The 17,898-nt window shown below is 37.1% G+C and overlaps 1 pseudogene; it reads left to right on the top strand.

Annotated features, from left to right (window-relative positions):
- Positions 1-5,676: 5,676 nt before the first annotated feature.
- Positions 5,677-6,720, top strand: LOC125360021 (annotated as a pseudogene).
- The last annotated feature ends 11,178 nt before the right edge of the window (positions 6,721-17,898 follow it).

The following is a 17,898-nucleotide window of genomic DNA, read 5'->3' as shown; positions in this document are numbered from 1 at the left end:
TTCGGATTCCTTTTTGTTTTTGTAAACAATCTCAGGACCAGAAGGGGTCTTCTGACATCAGCTGGATAAGTGCTAAGGTCTTGAGTTTTCCTGAAATGTATTTTCTTAAATCAAAACTTGTGTGCATATGGCTACTGTTTGTCAAGATTCTTTATTGATTCCAAGTGGGTGGAATTGCTGAGTTGCTAAGTCATGGCCAGCAGAGAGATGCTACCAAGCAGGGAAAGTGTTTAGGAATTACAAGAATAGAAACCACAGTTATGTTAGGCCTTTGAGATTTGTGTCAGGCTGCTGTGATTTCTGGCTGTATTAGATCAGGGTGTCTACTATAATTTCCCTATTACAGTGCATACAATAAATGTAACTGTGCTTAACTAGAGCATGAAATTTGTAAAAAGGAAAGGCTTCCTGGGCTGAAGTGTTCATGAACTGGTGGTTCCTGAACTCCCTGGTTACTGATTTTCTTGTTTTCTGTGCCAGTCCTGGGGCTTGAATTTACAGCCTGGGTACTGTCCCTGAGCTTTTTTGTTCTACCACTTTCATCACAGCCCCACTTTTGTCTTTTTGGTGGTTAATTGGAGATGAGACTCTCATAGATTTTCCTGCTTAGGCTGGCTTGATTTTCATGTCTCAAACTCTTGAGTAGATGCAAATGATCTTTTAAACAATGAACAATACTGATTTACTCTTAATTTTCCCCTTAAATCTGTTTCCATCTTCCTGTAATACGTTTTCAGGGAAAAACTTTTTATTTAACATTGTTCTAAAACTTCTTTCCTATGATAAATTTTACCCAAAGAGGGGGAATGTTTTTAATAAGCAAATATGTACTTTTCAGAGTCATCTGGTCCCTGGTAATGAGCCATTTTTAATGATTCTGTGATTAAAGTGATAAGGCAGAAATAAAAGGATGGTGAGAATTCCTAAGACAAACATCTAAAACATTGAAAATGAATTGCATCACATAATCTATAAACAGCAAAGTCTGGAACTCCTCACACAATATTTATTCCATTTTGTGGTCATGAATTTAAGACAGTCAAATTGATGTCACGTTGGAAACTCACAGTCTAAAAGAAATCAAATTAATTCCTAAATATTCGCTGTGGGCACAATTTTTCACTTAAAATGAATGTCTATGTCAGTGCCTTCAATAAAAAACATTTGTTATTTCTTTTAGCCATTTTTTAGTTTAGGTTAGAAGAGAATATTTACAAATTGAGATTTTTAAATGTATAATACAAATTTCTATCTGAAACGTTTTGTGTTTCATTGCTAGACAATATTTATCCAAATTGTATGCCAGTACCTGAACTTGAAGTCAGGGTTTGGGCCCTCTCCTTTAGCTTTTGCACTCAAGGCTGGAGTTCTACTACTTGAGCCACAGCTCTACTTTCGAACAATCAATTTTAAATACTGGATACACAGATCTTTTTTATATGCCCAATCTTTTATGGAGCAAAGACTGTCTCTTGCCTGTGTATAGACACATGCACTTACTTATGAACCTTTCTTCATAGGTGAAAGGGACTCAAGTTGTGAGTGAGTTGCTAAGTAAATATCTTGACCAGCACTTGGCCAGTGCTTCCCTGGATGTAAGTGGAGCTGATTTGATTGAGTTAAGGAAATCATACCATTTTCTTTTTCATTTTCTTTTTTCATTAGAAGAAAAGGATTGTGTTTGGGCATAAATCCTAGTATTTACCTCCAACTCTATTAGTAATTCATTTAAAATGGTAGTGTCTGTTAATTACTTATTTTTTTAAAAAAATAGTCTTAGTGTGAGTTTATTTTCATACTTGGTCTCAGGCCATGATCTAAGATGTGAAACAGAGAAATTTATCACACCTATATGTTTATCTTGTTCTTATGATCCAGAAATCTTTGCTGGCATGTTTCCAGCATCCTGACTACTTCAGGCATATTTTAGCATAGTGCAGGGCCTAGACACGAAATAATTATGGCTGGGATTTTGTGAGCAACTTGCTTTATTATATGTGGTAATATTAAAAAATTATGAAATATAAATGCAATGCAAACCACTACCCAAGCCATGGGGTAAGAATATTGCTCAGGGCCCTTATAATGTTTATGTATTGTATTTTATAGGCTCCCATTTGGTTTTAGCCACTCTACATCTGGCCAAAAATTTTTGCTTTTGCAAAAATAAATTATAAATATTTAGTTACTTACAGGTAATATTGTGTCATGCTTTCTTGAGTCATACATAATTTTATTTCACTTTTGTCTCCAAAATATGCACCTGTTTATTTTTTAGATCATTTAAATGTGTGTAATAATATGCATATTAGTATGTACGTATCTTACCTCACTACTCCTTCAGTTATAGGATATATAAGTCATAAAACAACACAAAATTCTCCTCTGTGGTTCAGGTTCAGGGCCTGTAGCACTGTAGGATATTGATTGAATTAGTTTTTCTTCCTCTGTAGTATTCACAGCTGGTTAAGCTGCCAATCTAATTGTTTTTCCTGTGTGTTAGAACATGTTGCTTCTTTTCTCAGGAACTCTATTTGTTACCTGTGAGCCTGAGAATTAGATTTAAGGGTCTAATTTTTATATTTAGCATGAGTTGGCCAGTCATGCATGTCATTATAGTCTATACTACTAAATTATCCTTTGCTGCCCTTAGCAGAGAATAGGAATGGTCTCACCTGTTAATTACATCTCTCAATATAGTGCTGTTTGGCCTTTAGAAGCATGGTGCACAACTTCTTCCGCAGGCTTCCTCTATTGTAGTGAGAAGTTGATTTGTGTGTATTATGTCCTATTAGTTCTATGTCTTCATTTCTCATCTCCTTTTCAAATACAAGGTTATATTAGATGTGTAATCTATTCTTGTGCATGTTTGGTTTTTAGGAGACAGGTAAAGTTTTTTCAACATTTAAAATTTTGAAAATTATTATTTTTAAGTAGTTGTATAAAGGAGTTGCCATTTAATCAAGCAGTTTATGAATACAATATATCTTTATCGATATATGAAATTGTAACCTGGGTTTATTTGAATATCTGCATCTAGACCATTTACTAATAATGAACAAAATATATGAGTTAATATATTTTGTTTTAGGATCACATACTTTCATAGAAAATTTTCTGAATTATTGAAAATGTTTATATAAAATAAAGAAAATCTTTGATGTTTAATTTTTTTCTGAGACAAAGATTCGTAATATAATGAAGGCTAACAAACTCTCCATTTTCTTGTCTCAGTCTTCTCAGTTCTGGAATTTGAGGCATGTGGCACAGTGCATAGAAGACCAATGTGTCTAAGTGAAAAATGGGTTTGTTTGATTCACATATTTGGAGTTTGAGATGAGATGTAAACATCTATGTTTGGGACAAGAGTACTAGAGTACCCAAAGCAATGATTTTAACTAACATTTCAGTCACATTTGTAGATACAATGCTTCCAATCCTGAGCAAATACTTCTAGGTATTAGAAAGAAAAGAGGAAAATTTTGACAAAATACTACTCAAGGCAGAATATGCCTCTTTTTGACATCTATACCTTGGCATGGATAGTGGAGTAAACTTATTATCTAAGACCTGCTTCAGTGAGGTGAGCCTTGTCCTGGCGGCTCAGCCCAGTCATGCAGGCCTGGTTTTATTCACTCCACCATGTTACACTCAGGACTACATAGCTTTGGTTATTTAACAGTGTACAGTGGCCAGGTGCTAGTGGCACACACCTGTCACCCTAGCTACTCAGGAGGCTGAGATCTGAGGATTGTAGTTCAAATCCAGACCAGGCAGGAAAGTAATTGAGACTCTTATCACCAACAAATTACTCAGAAAAAGCTGTAACTGTTGCTGTGGCTCAAGTGGTAGAGCTCTAGCCTTGAGCACACAAAGGCTCAGGGATAGCACCCAGGCCTAGAGTTTAAACCCTGAGATGGGCAAAATAAATAAATGGGTAGATAGGTAGATAGATAGATAGATAGATAGATAGATAGATAGATAGATAGATAGATAGATAGATAAAAAAAAAGCACAATGGTGGGTTGGCATCTCAAAATAAAACCCCCCAAAAACAGAAACCACATATCTTGGGGATATACTTGTTTCTGCTGTTTATCATCTTATTAGTATGATTTGGAAAGCTGAGTCTTCTTATTTGAGGCTTACTAATGCCCTTTGAAGCAATATACAATAATTTTATTTTATTTCTTGTCAGGGCCAGAGTTTAAACTCAGAGCCTCATACTCAGCTTTCTCATTTATGGCTCATGCTTCACCACTTGAGCCATGTCTCCAGCCCAGTATTTTTGGTTATTTTGGAGATGGAGTCTCATGGATTTTTCTGCCTAGGCTGACTTCAAAAAGACAGATATTATTCTCTTGAATAGCTAGGATCATAGGCATGAGCCACTGATGCCTAGCTAGAACACATATATTATCCATGGCACATAAAATAAATAATATGTGTCATATATAATAGATAATATACCATATATGGCATATATTATAATATGTGTTATATATACATTATATTCAGTGTATATGTATTATATGTAATATATGTGTAAATTTTAGTTCCTAACATTATACATATGAAATTATCACCTTGATAGACTTTTAGAAGTAGAAAATGACATTTCCAAGATGATGGTTTTTGTAATGGAATGAATCAAAATTTGAATTAAGGAATCCCAAGTTCAGGATTTAAGCATCAACACATTTTTATAAACAATATTGAGAAATATATTCAGTTGGATTAACTGAAAATTGAAGTTCTTATATGCATGCACTCTTCAAAAACTTAAGATATTACCAATCTTTTTGTAGCTTAAGAAAAAAGGCAGTAAAACATATCTGGCTAGATCCAAGTTAATTCATTCACTCAGTACTAGTGGTATACTATCGTTTTGAATGTTTCCCTACTTAGAAATGTGCTACACATTGGAGCTCACTGTGGCATGGATTTTAGGCTCAAATTGAAAGGAAAATGTATATGTGGAGTGTATTTTCTATTTTCAGAAATGCTTAAAAATTTTTTTCATTGTCAAGGCGATGTACAGAGGGGCTACAGTTACATACGTAATGTAGTGAGTATATTTCTTGTCAAACTTGTTACCTTTTAAAACAACTAAATTCTAACAGTCCACTTAGCTGTATTTTAATATTCTAAATTCCCAAAAAACTATTCAATGGGTTGTGACATTAAATGCAACCCCTCCTCCCCCAGATTTGACCCAAAGTTCCAGAGGAATTTTAAATTTGGGTTTGTTGTAGAGTATGTGCCATTGGCTATAGAGAAATTAAGCAAAGAAATCAATTGCCATCATTCATACAGGGCCCACTTTAAATTAATGGTGTATGCTGTTAGTGAACCATTGGTGCAAGACTAATAGAGCCACAGAAGTAATTGCTATTCACAGCTCTGCGCATTTTCCCCAACACAATCAACTAAGCCAGTACCCAACCATGAAAGTCCCATTGATTTCAGCAGTAGCTTTAGACAGTATGTTTAAAAAAGAAGGCAAGTAGTAAACTCAGAGAATTGCTGAGGGGCTCAGATAGTGTAAAACTATGGATCGTCTACATTTGCTCTGAGGTATGCTTTACATTGTTTGGAAATCCTGTGAGTACTCTAAAAGTTGAATATATTTTAGAACATACCTATAGCCAATTATAGTAGAATCCACATAGAACTATGCTTCATAGTGTTCTGGGAAAAACCTTTTGACTTGTTGGCTATACTATTCAGTGTGACTGTATAGCCCATTGTGCTTTTGAATATGTTGGTGGTATTGTAATGTGTTCTGGACCATCAATGGAGCCTACCATTCATAGTTCAGATATTGTCCTTGCAAAAAATCTTAGTTAATATTTTATGATATTTGAAAAGGTGAAACTGTGATTGCAAAAAGTCCAAGTGATCTGAAGTCCAACCTTTGTAAATGAGTAATTGGTGTGGAAGGAGTCAAAATCCTCAACACTGGTCCATCAGATTTCTTTAAAAACCATAGTTACATGCCACCAAGTCACGTTTGTTGGGCTTGGGTCGCCTCCCCTGGCGCGGGGACTAAGGCTCTGCTACGCTTCTCACAACTCCCTTTTTCACCCTCTCCCCTGGTCACCCAGCCCACAGGTAAGGCCAGGATGGGGCGGGGGAGCCAGCACTGACCTCACGTGCACGCAGCTGGAGGAGAACGCTTTGCCCACCTCCTTACCAGTAAAGAAAGCCAGGCATATGCGGGTCTTGGAGAAGCTTCAAGAGCAATCTGATTTATTAAGGCAGGGGCAAGGACTAATGATAGGAAGAGAAGGCGATCGGCCAGGATGCTGATAGGCTGGGAGCTTGTCATATGACCCCCTCATGAGCTAACGTCACTCGAAAGTGCCACACCAGGGAGAGACTGGGGGCGCCTGGGCTGGCGAGAAAGTTGGGGGCTGGTTGCAAAGCTGGTTCTTCTGGTTCCGGACCCAGAGAATTGTGGCCTGCTTCCACATTCCCCAGGGCTGAGAGGAAAGGAGGCGTCTCTCTCCAATGCCCTTCCCCCGTCAAGTCCAAAGGCTGGATCCCAACAACGTTTGGCTAGAAAAGGATAATCTACAGAATTCTACAGATTCCAGGTACTATGCACCCATCCCATGTGAACTAATAAGAGAAGGAATTTTCCTTAAAATCTGACCCCTAAGTGATTTGAGATTTCTATGTGACAGCCCAAAAAATGATAGATTTTCTGATGATTAGCAAACGTTTATTCTTTTGACTTGATTATTGTCTCCTGTTCAAATGAGTTTATACTGCAGCTGAAACCATGTACTTGCTAATAAACCATCTGCAATTTAATTGCTAAATGAAAAGAAGAGCCACATATTACTCAAGCCAGCAGTGTCGAACATGTGTAATCCTAGCACTAGGAGGTTGAGGCAGGAAAAAATCTTGAATGTAAGGACAGCCTAAGCTACATAGTGAGACCTTATCTTAAAAAAAATAAAAGAGAAGGCTGGAAATGTGGCTTAGTGGTAGAGTGCTTGCCTAGCATGCATGAAGCCCTGGGTTCACTTCCTTAGCATCACATAAACAGAAAAGGCTGGGAAGTGGTGCTGTGGCTCAAGAGGTAGAATGCTAAGCAACAACAACAACAAAAAAAGGCAAGCACAGTAAGCAATTTCTTGCAGAGGAGAAGAAATAATATGATTACAAAAAGTCATTTTTTATTTTTGGCTTACAAAAACATATCTATAACTCTGGAGAGCATGGAAAAAATCTGAATGTAACTGTAGAGCTCAAGAAAAATGTGATGTGGGGGCTGGGAATATGGCCTAGTGGTAAAGTGCTCACCTCGTATATATGATGCCCTAGGTTCGATTCCTCAGCACCACATATGTAGAAAAAAAACAAAAACAGAAAAACATCATGTGTAGGTCATCACATAAACAGTCATTATTTGTTGTATAGTATACACTGATCCCAACCTTATTTTGGTTTTGAAACTTCCAATCAATTTAATTTTGTAAGTGGCACTTATTGGTCATAAAAATTAAGTTTCCTATATTTAATTGTATAGGAAGATCAGTCAAGTTTGAAAAGAACAGTAAACTTCGAACCTATGACACACATGCTAGCTATGACACACATTTCAAAGAAAAATAATTGAAGGAGTGTTGGGGTGGAAGTAGAAGTGGCAGTGCCCTTTATTAATCAATCAGTTTTTGCACTATATCTTTACTCTGTGTGTAAGTAGGGAAAGCAAAGATAGTTGTGCCTATATCCCTGCTGCAGTGTCGATGGCAGCAGGGAGGTAAGAGGGATCTTTGACTGCTGCGGAGCTAGAGGCTGTGTATATTAATAATCAAATATGGTTTTTGTGATTCCTTGTGCAATCAATCTGAGATGTAATCCCCCGCGAAGCTCAACACATCAGATCTGGAATCAGATACCCAGGTAGATATCTTCACCTTGGTTTATTAGCACAGATGGAGGGTCCGTAAGTTTTCAGAATGGATTGCAATCTGAGAAATGTGTACTCTTACTGACTAAATGTGTAGAGTCTACATGGGATGGATAGCTATAAACATGGATTGATTAGTCGTCACTCATACTATCTGTGGTTTACTGACTCAGCAGCCTCATCTGGGCAAAACTAGGTAGAATCTTTCTTTATACAATAGGAGCATATTTGCATATTTTGAGCCAATGTGTAATAAGACATTGAAAAACTAGTGTTCATTTATACATTAAAACAGCTATTATTAAGATCCAGAAGGTTATAATATAAGGAAGATTTTCACCAATATGTTAGTATATTAAGACATCTCAATAGAGGCCATAAAGAAGGTTTGCTTCAAACTGACTGTCAGTGTAGAGAAGAAGAAGCCCTTATAGTGCAGTATTCAGTGGTATTTTAGGATGTCAAGCCCCTTGACCATTATCACCCCTTCCATCACCTTTTCTGTCTCTCCCACCTCCATCCATCCCTTCAAGTTACCTTGTTTTTTTGTTTTTTGTTTTTTTTGCAAGTAATCCTTAAAAGGAACCCTACTTCATTGTTGGTGGGAATGTAAACTGGTGCAGCCACTCTGGAATATGGTATGGAGATTCCTCAGAAGGCTAAACATAGAGTTCCTCTATGACCCAGCAGCCCCACTTTTGGGCATCTACCCCAAAGACCACAAACAAGAACACACTAAAGCCATCAGCACAACAATGTTCATCACAGCACAATTTGTCATAGCTAAAATATGGAACCAACCCAGATGCCCCTCAGTAGACAAATGGATCAGGAAAATGTGGCACATACACAATGGAATTTTATGTGTCTGTCAGAAAGAATGGCATTTCCCTATTCATAAGGAAATGGAAGGACTTGGAAAAAATTATACTAAGTGAAGTGAGCCAGACCCAAAGAAACATGGACTCTATGGTTTTCCTCATAGGGAATCATTAGCACACTTTTAGGCTAGTCACAGCACAGGATCACAAGAGCCTAATAGCTATGCTCCTATGAATGCATAAGATAATGCTAAGTGAAATGAACTCCATGTAATGGAAATGAGTGTTATATCACTGTTGTAATTACTTTCAACATGACATGTGAAACTGTTGCTTCCTTTGTTGATGATCCTTTTGTATCCCTTTCCTGTGGTTGTACCCATGCTATCACTGAGCGTGGTGTACTCATCTGAGTACACTGGATACTGTATATACTGGTATTAGAAATAGGGAAGTGAAAGGGAATATCAAAATCAAGAGACAGTGGATGAAAAGGTAAGTTTTTCTTTTGATTGTGTAATATTCTATACTCTTTCTCCCTGTTTCTCTGTCTCTCTCTCTCCCCCCTTTCTCTCCCCTAAGTGATGGTTCATATATATATATATATTTTTTTTTTCCTTTATCCATTCATCTGTTGTTGGTATCTTGGCTGGTACCATCATTTAGCTATTGTGAGCACTGCTATAATAAACATAGAAATACAGATGCCTTCTGGTTTATTGATTTAGTCTCCTAGAATATATGTCTAAAATAGTATGGTAAGGTCATAGAGCAGGTTTTATTACAGTTCTGAGGACTCTCCATGCTGGTTTTTATAGTGGTTGCATCAGTTTACATTCTCACCAACTGTGTCTGCAGAACCCCCAACCTCATTCTCCCAGCATGTGCTGATTCTTTTTCCTTAATGGCTGCCATTTTAGCTGGGGTGAGGTGGAATCTCAGTGTGGTTTTGATTTGCATTTCCTTTATGATTGCAGATGTTGAACATTTCTTTACACATCTGTTAGCCATTTTAATTTTGCTTGTGAAGAAACTGTTCAATTTGCTTGTCCGTTTGTTAATTGGATTATTGATTTTCTTAAATTTTTTTAAGTTCTTTGTGTTCTGGATATTAAACCTTTCATCTGTTATCCAGTTGGCGAATATTTTTCTTTCATTCTGTGGGTCTGGAGATAGTTTCTTTTGTTGTGCAGAGCCTTTTATTTTGAGGTAGTCTCACTTGCTGGTACTTGCTTCTGGGCATCTGGACTCCTGGTACTGCAGTCTTCAGATGCCCAGAAGAGCCAAGCATTGGCTCAGGGTTCCTTGCTGCTTTCCTTTGTTGCATTTGTTTCTCTGTCACTTGCATCAAATTCTCATAATCCAGTATTATCCAGGGAGCTTCATAGAATATGTTAGCTGGCAGGGATCTTCAGCCAGTGCTTCAGTGCTTCTGGGCAGAAATGGGCTTTCCTTCGGTTATTTTATGGTAGATCTGCAGTGAGCAGAGACAAATACTTATTCACTTAGGTTTTCATGTTCAGAAGCACTACAGCACATACACTAATTTATAATTACTAGCTTTTCTCAGAGAAGTATGCTCTTTCGGCTACACTTGATGAACTCACCCTGAAGTACCTGAGTCCCAATGTTCTGGAATAAGAGCTCATTAAATATTTCCAGCAAAGTATCACTGGAAGACAAATAAATAATTTTGCTTCACAGAAACATCTTGAACTACTTATTATGCTTTGAGGTCATGAAAACTCCAAACACATTTTGTCAAATCCTCTTTCTTCGACTCTGAAACCCATGTGGATAGCCAGGGAGAACAATGTGCCTGCTTCTAATTAATTTACACTTAACTCATCAGAATGTTGTTTGCAATGAGCTATTTGATGTGTAAGAAAGACCCATTATGAGCCTTTCAAATATGGCTTGTAAGCGTTTTTCCTTTGAAACAGAAGGCCACTATGTTTCCCCCCTAACACAAATGGAATTCATGTCTCAAAAGGCTTAGTTTGGTTCAAAAATTGTCAGACTCCCATAATCTGACAGATCAGGTTCTTTCACTTACGTGAATTATCTCATAGAGCAGGCGTGAGGAATTAAAGGGCATTTCATATCATTAGGCAAAGACTTAAAGTCATTGCAGTGTTAATGAAATTGTCATTTACTTAGAAATGTTCTTAGATAAAAGAATGTTAAACACACTCTTATAAGTGGGCATAACGACTGATGTGGGACAATGCAATGGAATTGAAAACATTTAATCTGAAAAATGTACTTTTTCTTTACAGGACAGTTTCCCAGGCTTTATGCAACGTTATCTTGTGGGTGTCAGTACTAATGTCAGTGCTGTACATAAGAGACTCACAGATTACCATCATTTAATATTGCATCTCTACCCTTTAAACAGGGATTGCAATATGGAGGTCAGATCTGGCCAGCACCATCATTGGCTGTTGAGGGATATCAGATTGATACCATCTCAGTTAAAGAGAGCAGAAGCTGACTCCATCTTCACTAAGCTCTCCCCTGCCCCTAAGTCTCAGGGTTGGGAGTGTGCCCTATTTGCTCAGAATCCAGGGAAGTTCCCCTTCACTATGATGAGATTGGGTAAACTGCTTGACCACCTGAGGTGTGGAAGGCTCAAGGAACATTCAAGGTTAAACCTGTGCCCTCCCATGAGTAGGCGTATCCACTTGCATCATGTGAGCCCCACCAAATCCATGTGCCAACTCTAACTACAATGATAGGTTGGTTCAAATAGATACTATGAGACAGACTGTGACTCCATTGGCCACCTGCATGAGACCTAGCATGCTCAGTAAGTGTTGTAACCCATTGGCCACCTGCATGTGGCTGGTTTGACTATGTAATGTTTGCCTTTATAACCAGGCCTGGAAGGCCGCATGGGGTCACAGTTTCAGCTCCTGAGTCTGGGCTGCAACCCTGGCCAGTCTGTTTGCTTTTTACTTCCCCAATAAATCCATCCTTTTATCATCTTTTTGCTGGAGGCTGAGTGGTGGACTCTAGGAGGAACCAGGAATCCCCTACCTTTGGTGGGGTGGGGGGTGACTCCATTACAGGATCCTGAAAGCAGTGACTACTACAGAAAAATACAATTGCGTATCAGGAACATAACCAGTGACAAGCATCATGGCACACCAGATTTCGTGTTGTTTCCTTAAACAAGCTTGAATGTTAACTATATTTTCATCTAAATTCCTTCTTTAATATTTCTCTCATGAGTCCATTTTTATTTCTAATAGGCACTTAGTTTGAAATAGTCACACTGATTTTCAGATCCATTGTGTCATAATACCTGACTTACTTTTTTTATTTTATTTGACAAAACCCTTTATTTATTTTAAAAATTGTTTTATTGCAAAGGTGATGTGTAGAAGTGTTATAGTTCCTTGCTTACTTTTATCTTTTTCATTGATGTAAAACATTTTGTTTAGAAACTTCCTCTCAACCCACACAGTGCAGGGACTCTCATTGGTGCCTGCAGCATATTAGAATACTTCAATATGCCTTTTGACTTATTCTACTATTCATACTCAATTTTCCCTGAATGTATGCACATACTAATTCACATACACTTATATTCTCTGATTAATAATTGCTTTTAATTTTTTAACTTCTTGAAAGACATTTTAATTTCCAGTTATCAATACATACATTATCAATGAATATTCTAGTTAACTATACCCGAAGCTATTTAAGCTTCCTGTACAGACAAATAAAAACCTCACTGAATTCAAAAGGCTTTTCTGTAGCAGCAAGTGTTGTGTATCTTTGAACAAAACTCAAATCTCTATTTCCTAGGTTCAATATAAAACATTTTCATAGAGAAAGTAACCTTAATTCTAGGGTTACACATATGGATATTTTAAAATGAAAAACACAGTGAATCTCTTATTGTCACTTCTCTCAAACACTGGATAGTGTTGCAGAGCGATCTAGAGAGTTTGGGCAATAACCACTCCACCTTCAATGATTTTATAATCCACATTCCAGAACTCAATTTTCTTCCTGGAAGGGGCTTATAGCCCCTTCCTTTTGATAATCATATCAAAATTTCATGGTGAGTGATCAGTGCTTAGCCTTTGAAATGACATTAAAATGCCATTGAAATGACCTTCAAAATAATTCTACTTTGGTTTCTGGATGTTGGGGCATACCTCTCAATGGACATGTTGCTGCAAGAGTGAATACTTTCAAATGCTCTCTCTTTCTTCCTTTTCCATCCAGGAGACTTTAATTTGCAGGAAGCACCAGTTGTGAAGGGCGAAGTGTCTCTGGAAGTTCATGGGACCAGCAAACATTTAAATTGAGCAGTGCAGATATGCTGTGCAAACTTGTTCGGTCCTGAGAACCATAGAGAACTATTCTAGCTACTTTCCACACTGGTGGATTTGCTGAGAACCTTTGCTCATCCTTCGTAGATTAGAATCACATTAGTTAGGAACAATTCTTCAATAGGAGAAATTCGAGGTGTTATCAAAGAACAAAGATGTACGGAAGTCATTACTTTGCAATAGATTCAGTATGAATGTAGTTAAAAGTTAGCCAAAATAGGACGTTACTGATGGAAGGAGAAGAAGAGAAGAATATACAGCACCCAACACTGAGTTTTACCTGCTTCCAAATAACTTTAAATATTTTCCCTGGGTATTTTAAATATGTTTAAATTCAGTGAGAGAACCACCAAAATCAGATTTAAATTCATCTATGCCTACTGCATATACCATCTTATAAATTATACTTAAGTGTGCCAAAAACTGAATTATTCTGAGATTAGAATTATTTTTAACAGGTAAAGTCCTATTCAGATCTGAATCCAGTAAGGACTGAGTGTGCCACATGTACACAGAGTGTGTGAATATTTCCTGTATTTAATCATGCTGTTTGTTCTTTCAACTCAAGGATGGAGGGGTATGAGCAGTCTCACGTTTTCTTTCTGGTAATTAATGGTTTTAGAAAAACACAAGTAGAGTTCATACTATTTTTCTTAGGTTGCAAGAAAGCTGAATTTAGTGAAACATGAAATGTTTAATATCTTCTTGGGATATTAATTTCTCACTGTCTTAGATGTAAACGTGTTATCACTAAACAAGAAACACTAAAGTGTGTTTGCACATGGGAATATTTTCAGATATGAGTAAATTTTTGAAGTTTTCCAATGTAATAGTTAATTTTTTAAGCTGGAGAGAATTTTTTAAAAAATCTTTTTGGTGATTTTTTTTCTCCTGAGGGAGATGTAGTCCAAAAAGCAGGTGGCAAGTTTGATCTCTAAAATCAAAAGGGTAAATTGTTGCTTTATAGTCTAAATGTCTGGTAGATTGTAAGTGAAAAATATTTTTAATTTAAAAGTGAATTTGGAGATCTGGGAATGCTCACTGCACATCACTTTAAAATTATTAAAGTAGTTTGATTTAATTGAGTGAATCATCTTAGGCTGAGAAGTACTTCAGCAGGCATTGCCTGAGCTTAGATGTTAGAACCTGATCCTTTCCTTAGATGAAGAGCTTATAAAAAAAATGTTAAGTTCTCTAATAATTTTAAATTACTCTATATTACACATTTGGAGGTCTCTGATCACCTCCAAATTCAAGTGCTTATAAAACTGCTCCCATAATTTTAAATTGCTATGTGCACAGTGATTTCAAATTGTGAGAGTGCTTCAAAGTTTTTTAATAAGTGCTTTAATTTAGAAGCAAGTTGAGCAATACTCTAGGATAACTTTAAGAAATGATTAAACTGATATAAAATTTTATCCTCTGGAAAGAAAATTACATTACATATAAAAGGATGTGGGCCCTGAGAAAATGGACATGAAGATGAAAGAATGAGGTCCAATTAGTAAAAATAAATAAATACAACAATGGATTCCTGTGGATGCTTCTTTTGCTGACTTTGCTCATTATTTGTAGGATATAGGGCCTTAAAACTCCAACATACATAGCAGATCCTTTAAAGTGGAAAAGAACATTTAAAGGACTCCACTCAATTCTCAGCACCGTATCAGGACATTTTCAGTAATGGGGAAAATGGTGTTGGAAACTGACAGGACAATATATTTCTTCTTACTAATTATTTCAGAAGGCTGAATGGATAAGAGGGAGAGTTTAGTGTTGAGGAGGTCTTTACTGTGGTAGTCTCTCCATGGGTAAGTTAGTTTCTGGACATTCTCAGTCAATATCTTATTTTAAAAGGTATATATGATATGTTTTCAAACATCGCCATGAAGGAATGAAGTTTTTTCAGTGAGGACATAATTCCTCTTTCATGTCTGTTCACTACAGAGAAGCATGTAGATTTTATTCTCTGGCTTTTCTTCATTATATTTATAGTGTATCAAACAATTTTATTTTAAACATGGTATTTTTCTAAGATCCAGCATTACTCCCTTATTTGGTGGATAAAATATCTTGTGAACTGTCAGCTATCAACTTTTGATATTTGTACCTTCTCTAGGTCCTTTCATCCTTCCTTCCTTCCTTCCTTCCTTCCTTCCTTCCTTCCTTCCTTTCTTCCTTCCTTCATTCCTTCCTTCCTTTCCTTCCCTCCTTCATTCCTTTCTTTCTTTCTTTCTTCGTTCCTTCCTTCCTCCCTCTCATTCCTCTCCTTCCCTTCCTTACTTCCTTCTTTCCTTCCTGCTTTCCTTCTTCTTCATTTAATAATGTTCAGGTAACCAAATTTTTGATGGAATCCCTTGATTTGTACCTAATGAACCTGCAGTGTTTGACTGGGAAATCAATCAGTTAGAAATTACACAATGCCTTTGATTACTAACACTAAATTGAAGTACATGAGGCACAAGGATACTCTTTTGTCAAGTTGTTTAAAGCTGTGATTCTCTGTACATTTTCAAATTTGTTAACTCTCACAGCTAAAAGGAAAGACATTTACATTTCACTGAAGTGCAAGTGAAATGGAAGGACATTGATTGTTTATTTCATCAGTCATGTCTTAACAGTTCATCTTTCAAGATGAGAAACCATATATCATTGGATTCTAAGGTCTAATAAATGGGTGGGTGTGAGCTGCGACTGCACCCCTTGCTGTAAGTATTATCCATGTACTCACACATTTGAACAAATTCTTGTCTCCATTCTTGGCCTAGATATACCTTAAACATATCCATATCTTCTAAATATGAAAGACTAATCTTTATAACTATAGGAAAACAAAACTATCTGAAAGGTAATATCAAATACATATAGAAAGTCCAGGGCAAAGACATAAAGAGATCTTTAAAAAGGAGTGACTTTTCTTAGAAAAAAATAACATTTTTCCTGTGTTGTCTCTTCTTAGAACTTTTCTAGCCTTTTAAAAGTGAATAGCAGTCTATGTCCTCAATAGATGACCCACCAGTGGCCTAGAGCCTCAGAGAAAGACAGGAATCCCAGCCTCCACTAAATGGATGGCTTGCTTTCACTACCACTCAGAGTAGAATTTCAAGCTTAGCTTGACATGATTTGCTTCTTCTTGCCCAGTCTCCACAGACACTGTTTAAAAACTCTCCACAGTGGTTTTGTTCTTACTGGGGAAATGGAGTCAGAGGAGGAGGACAAGGAAGAGTCTCTTTTTCTTGAGTTAACCAATTATAGGCAGTGCATAAGATCTCATTCTTCCCATTATCAATGGATGGCCATTCCTTCACATGTTCAACCTTACTAGTTATTTCCATTGTCTTACGATATTGCCTGAAAGATCAATACCTTGATTTCCTCCCTATCTTCCTGGACCGACGATAATTAGGCTCTTTAATTTGTTTTGAATATAATGAAGGAGGTGATGTGGTAGTAGTGGTAAATAAAAAAGGCTACCTCCCTATAGTAAACATATTGGCATTTACAGACACCAACTGAGTGCAACATGGAGAGTAATGAGAAATTTGACTGCCTTCCCTTCTTTCTCTGCTTCCTGCTTTCAGGCTTATACATCCCACAGTGAATTATTAAGCTACAAAGAGAAGGGACTGCTTAGAGACTGACAATTGAGTGCATTTACAATTAGCTGAATTGATTAACCTTTACAAATTCTGTTGCTTTATGAGGTGTTTTTCTGCAGCCCTGGTTGAACAGCATGCCTTATTGATTCAATGTGCTCCTTAGCAATGCCCTGGTTTGTCTGTGGCTTCACTGGTTATAACACTGCCTTCCAGATCTGCTCTACATGTTCTTGGAAAATTTGATCTAGGGAACTGATGGGCATTGTGTAAATAGAACTAGTGATTTCCTCCAGGCAAGGTGCACAGAGGTAGAGGTGACACTGCAGATGTCTTTTCTTTGGCTCACCAAGATCCACCTCTGGAAGTATCTTACTGTCTTGTTTTATATTCCTGGCAATTATTTGATGGTGAGTATACTCACATGTGGTTGTATGTAAAAGCAGAGTGAAATTTTAAAAAGGTAGAATTTTATTAGCTTATTATTTATAATATTGTATGGACTTTGGATGTTGCTTTAGCTAGAGAACCCAATGTTTATGACAGATAGCATAATCCTATGATTGGTTTCACTCAAAGCAACTCAGTGCTTCTCCATGAGCCTCTGGCTCATGCCTGTAATCTTAACTACTCCAGAGGTTGATATGTGAAAATTATAGCTCAAAGCCAGCCTGTGCAGAATACTCCATGACAATCTAATCTCCAATTAATCACCAAACAGTGAGATCAGAAGTGCCAGACTTGAGTAAAGATTGCTAAGGGCCAGTGCTCAGGCCCAGGTTTTGAGTTTAAGCCCCAATACCAGCACATGTAATCTCTGTGCCCTGGAATAATAACTAGCACCCATAAATGATTGTTTTCTATTCCTCAAGGGTCCTAAGAACTATATGAGCATAAGGTTTTCCCTTCATTTCTTATTCTCTTTCTCTTTTCTCTTCCTCTCTCCTCTTCTATCCTTTTTTTAAAGATGTAACTTTTTGTATTTTCAAGACAAATGGATTAACTGAAACAAATGAAGCAAATCCATCCCCAGTCTCAACGAAGTCCCTTAAATGCTTCTGCATTCAAAACCAGCTTTGAGCTGTGACTTCAGTAAAAATGGAAATGTTGGACCCCTTGTACAGGCATAGGTTATTTAAACTTCTAAGCAGTAACAGAAGAACATGACATCTAACTCAGGGTCCTCCTAAGCCACACAGGACTCATGCTCA

Source organism: Perognathus longimembris, chromosome 11 (genome assembly GCF_023159225.1).
Source record: "Perognathus longimembris pacificus isolate PPM17 chromosome 11, ASM2315922v1, whole genome shotgun sequence".
NCBI lineage: Eukaryota > Metazoa > Chordata > Mammalia > Rodentia > Heteromyidae > Perognathus > Perognathus longimembris.
The sequence above is the reverse complement of the archived record's forward strand: the minus strand, read 5'-3'. Positions and strand labels throughout refer to the sequence as shown.